We start from the raw sequence: 5346 nt of genomic DNA, 5'->3' as shown, positions 1-5346 counted from the left end.
ATTAAATTATTATTATTATTTATTATGGTTTTTACATTTAATATTTATTAATGTTATTTTTATTAAATTGATATTTATTATGAAATAAATTACAAGTTAACAAATGTATGGTAATAAAATATACATGTGTAATGAATTAAATACATACATGTGTAATACAATTATATAATTACTTATAATATAAGAATTATTATTATATTATATTATTATAATATATATATATATATAGTAAAGTAAACGAAAAAAAGAAACAAAAAGAAAAAGAAAGGAGAAAGAACAGAGAGCAAGGACGAAACAAGGGAAGGAAAGAAGGAAAAAAAAGGGAAGAAAAAAAAAGGAAAAATTGGGGGTTTGATGCTTGAAGCTTAAATAGGTAAGTCAATTTAGCCCTTTTTACTTAATTTTTATGTTTTAGAAACTTTAGAACAATGTTTTGATGAAGTTAAGTTAATATATTGTAAGATAGTTGATTATAAGACATTGTTCTTGTTGAACAAAAAGATGAATTAAAGGCTAAATTGATAGAAATTCAAGTTAGAAATGAAATAAGAATTGAATTGTAAAGTGATTCATAAGTTTTATGCTTTAAGGACTAAATTGAAAGAAATTCGAAATTATGGTTTTATGATAAAAATAAATAATTATGTCTAAGTTTGGTTAAAAATTTAGTAGAAATAAAGTATGAATTAAGATAGAAAAGTAAGTGAATTTAGTTAGGATTAAATTGAAATTAAAGTAGAAAATCAACATTTTGCATTAAGACTGTTTGGGACAGTAGCAGTAGTCAAGTTTGAAAAATCACCAAAAATTATAAAAATTGAATTAGAGATGAATAAAATATAGAATTAAAGCTTATTGAGTCTAAGTTCTTATAGAAGAAACGGTGTAAGCAATTGAATTGTAAATTATGAGATATAATGAGTTTTGTGAGACAAGGTCAGAATGAATTTGGGTTTCCCTGTTCTGACTTTGGAAAATCACCAAAAATTGGAGAAAAATAATTAGAGGCTTAAAGTTATATGTTTAGAATCCCTAATGAGTTTATTTTTAGGATAAATCAATAGGAATATTATCCGAGTTCTGTACTGTGAGATAATTAATTTTTAGTGAAGAAGGGTCGGAACTGTCAGACAGCAGAACATGGGTGAATTTAAAGAATAAACTGTACTTAATGGCTAAACGAAAAATTTTGAAAATTTTATGGTAAGAAGATTTATGAGCCTAGTTTCAGGAGAAATTAGCGGATCTTAATTTAGAATTCTGTAACTTAAGATATAAATTAGTAATATATTAATGATTATAAATTGTATTACTTTCGTAGTCAATGTGGTACCAGAAATCTCGGCTAAGAAAGGACAAGACAAAGTCAACGGGAGTTAGCTCGGAAATTAAGGTTTGTATTTCTATAATTTAAACTTAATATTTAATTATTTAATTTATTATTTATTATGTATGGTAGGTGCATTGATTAGATTATTTGAAATAAAATGAATGTTGATTGAAATTGAAGGGTGAATTTAATTAATAATTGTTGTATTTTAATTGAATGTTATGGTAAATAATTAAAGTATGAATTATTGGTATTGTGTTTTTATTGAAATGATTTGATTTGAAAATGTGGTGAAATAATTATGAACATGTGTTTATTGTAGAATTTAATTATATGAAAATGAAAAGTGAATTGAATTGTATTAAATTATGAATTAATGTGAATAATTGATATATATATATATATATATATATATATATATTGAATTGAATGAAAATGTATGAGATTGTGAAAATGTGTGAATATATGTAATTATTGGAATGGTATATTAAGGAAAGAATTATTGAATTGAGAAAGTGAATTATAATTGATACTGAACTAAGATAGAAATTATACTGAAAGGTGAGTTAAATACCCTATTAACTAGTCGGGCTAATCGGATATAGTTGGCATGCCATAGGATATAAAAGAGTACGGGTTTTTGCCGGCTTACTGATTAGGCACTTATGTGTCGACTACTGTTACTGTTACCGTTACTATTACCGATTCGGCATTTTGTGTGTCGATTACTGTTACTGTTACCGTTATTGATTTAGCACTTTGTATGTTGAATACTGTTACTGTTACTGCTTCGGATTTGTTCCGATGAGGTACTCTGTGTACCCTATTGCTACTGTTACTGTTACTATTTCGGCTTCTGCCGATGAGGCACTATGTGTCGTACTGGTGTGTTGGTTGGATCCGTGTATCCGTCTGAGTTTGAGTCATGTTAATAGGGGTAAATAAAGGTATAAAACAACCGATTATTATGAATAATTGATCGTTACGGATAATTGATATTATTGGATATTAGATTCTATGAATAATGAATATTATCAATAATTGATCATTACTGTAATAACCGATTGTCATTTGAATGAATGATCATTATGAATAACTTAATTGTTCTTGAATATCTCGATTTTCTTGAATAATTGATATTATTGGATAACCGATCAATTGAGCGATACTAAATAACTGGTTATTATTGAATAATTGATTGTTACCGAATAACTGGCTGTTACTGAATAAATAATTGTTCTGATGTTAATGAAATTTACTGATTGATTAATTGTTATTGAAAAATAATAAATGATATGAAATTTAAAGTAGACCAAAACATTGGTTGGAAAGTGAATGTTTGAATTCTCATTGAGTTTGAATAGTTCAATATATATAAATTAATATGTTTTATAATTGTTTAAGTGTTCAGATTATAAAAATACCACTGAGTGTATACTCAGCGTACGATTTGTTCCGTGCGCAGATTAAGTTAAGGCTAGACTGTTGAATCAACATCCCAAGCCGATCCTGAATTCAATGAGGTAAAGTATGTTGAGTATTGGTAATGGCATGTACCTAGGATGTTTTGTGAGAGTCATTTAGGTTGTAGAAGTATTGATGAAATGAGTAAATTATGGTTGGCAACGGTATGTAGTATGAATTTTGAAATTTACTAAAAATTAGTAGTGATTCTAAATTAGTCCCGAATTGAATTTACTGTTCATATTGGACCGCGAGGGCCCATTAAAGGGACGACATCTTAAAACTAGGATGTGTGTGAATATTTATTTTAATTAATGACCATGAATTGGACTGTACTGAGTGGTAATGTCTCGTAACCCTGTTCCAGCGACTGTATAGGGTTAGGGGACGTTACAGGGTAGTACATAATAAGAAATAGTTCAGCAACTAGAATGAACGAACATAGTTAGGTAACTAATCAAGTCAAATCTCGAAAAAAAAGAGTCAATGAAAAAGGGAGAAATTCTTAATGAATCAAAAAGGGTCAAGTTGTGGGTTAATATTAAAGGGAAAATCAAGAAACAATAGTTAAGGCTCAAAGGGGTTTACTAGGGGTCAATTATGTGGGTAGGCTTTTTATGGGGTAAATGGGTTAAAACCTAAGTGCCTTTGTCATTTTAGCATATCAAATCAAAAGTGTGGTCTCGACATGTATAATCGATGCAAGTTCTAGAATAGCAAATCAATGTTGACACACTCATTAAAAAAATCAGTGAGCAAGAAAGATATATGCTCTAAAAGGCTCAAAATCTCATGAAAATTATGGGTATTTGATGTCAATCCTGTAAATTCAAAACTTCAAGATAATACCTCAATTCAGGGAAACAACCTAACAATTTTAATTCTCAAAAGTCAACATATCATGCTTGATTCTCTAATGCCTTTAAAGTTTAAACAATCAATGCATAATTCCCTATGATTAAATTCAAAACATATTAATAAAAATCATAAATCAATCAGAATTCACTCTAATAATAATATGAGAAAATTATTTGAGAATAAGATAAGAATTCAGGGATTTTCTAGTAAACATATAAATAACCTCCCCACACTTACTGTGTACATTGTCCTCAATGTACGAAGATAGATAATAACAATATAAGCATAATATCAGAAGATAGGAGAGAAGCGAAACTGACCTGAATTTTTAGATGAAATCCTCGGAATAGTGAAAGCTAGAAATGTAGATAAGGCCAATGAAAGGCATGATTCTAAGTTACTAATAAGAAAATAAACACAACTGTGGAAGAGAATTAAGGGAGTAGTCGATAATAACTATAAAGATAAACATAGTTCAAAATATAAAACATAAGTCTTCAAAAAAAAAAAAAGAAAAATAAAATTAAAATTAAAAATAATAATAAAAATAATAAAAAAAAAACTCAAAGGTCTTCATCATCGGATGCCTCGTGGGCCGACGGTGCCGAAGGAGAGATGTGGAGGTGGTGGCAAATCTGTCAAAGAGTGGCATCGATGCTGTCAAACCGCTCAAAACACTACTGCTCAAAGCGAGTGAGTCGTTTGGATATATCTGAATTGATGCTTGCTGATTCTTAAGCGTTATTTCAGCATTCTGAAAATGAGTTTCTGACACCGAGATGAATTTTGTAAGCATCTCTTCAAGGTTCGATTTCTTCTCTTGTTGGTAAGGTGGTTGTTGAAAACCAAGAGGATGTTGTGGTCTTTGATTTCCTTGACCACCCAACGAGAAATTGGGATGGTTCCTCCAACCTGCATTAGACGTGCTACTATACAGATTATTTTGAGATCTAGAATTATTAACCATATAGTGGACTAGTTCCTCCTCAGTGCTAGGGTTGAAGGATGGATAGTTTGTGTTGTGCATTCCTCCTCCATTTGAATCACACCTCATCACTGGATGTACCTAAGTAGAACCATACAAACCATCAATCTTTTTATTTAAAATTTCTACCTGGTTAGATAGCATAGTGACCGTGTCGAGGTTGAAAACACCAGCTACTTTTTCGGCTTCGTTCTCATGACTTGCCACTGATAGTTATTCAGCGACATCTCTTCAATAAATTCGTAAGCCTCTTCAGGTGTTTTATTGTTTAAAGTTCCACCGATGGCTGTATCGATCAATTGCCTTATTGAGAGGTTTACACCATTGTAAAAAGTCTGAACCTATAGCCATAGAGGTAACCAATGGTGAAGGCACCTTCTCACTAAGTCCTTGTATCTCTCCCATGCATCATAAAGAATTTCTAGATCCATCTGCACAAAAGAAGAGATAACATTCCTCAATTGAGTCGTTTTAGCCGGCAGAAAATATTTAAGTAAAAATTTTTCGGTCATTTGTTCCCAAGTGGCGATTGACCCTCGTGGTAACGAGTTCAACCACTATTTAGCCTTATTCCTCAATGAAAAAAGGAAATAACCGAAGACGAATGGCATCATCAGAAACATTATTAATCTTAAAAGTGTCGCAGAATTCTAGATAATTTTCTAAATGGGTCTTTGGATCCTCGTCCTGTAAACCATCAAACTGAAAA

The 5346-nt window shown here is 30.3% G+C and overlaps 1 non-coding gene across 1 annotated transcript; it reads left to right on the top strand.

The window, feature by feature from the left end:
• The first annotated feature begins 4997 nt into the window (after positions 1-4997).
• Positions 4998-5101, top strand: LOC128282008 (small nucleolar RNA R71). Its single transcript, XR_008272316.1, has one exon. It is a non-coding gene; the product is annotated as a small nucleolar RNA R71 (small nucleolar RNA).
• The last annotated feature ends 245 nt before the right edge of the window (positions 5102-5346 follow it).

Source organism: Gossypium arboreum, chromosome 1 (genome assembly GCF_025698485.1).
Source record: "Gossypium arboreum isolate Shixiya-1 chromosome 1, ASM2569848v2, whole genome shotgun sequence".
Taxonomy (NCBI): Eukaryota; Viridiplantae; Streptophyta; class Magnoliopsida; order Malvales; family Malvaceae; genus Gossypium; species Gossypium arboreum.
Note: the sequence above shows the minus strand (reverse complement) of the source record. Positions and strands in the feature narration are given on the sequence as shown.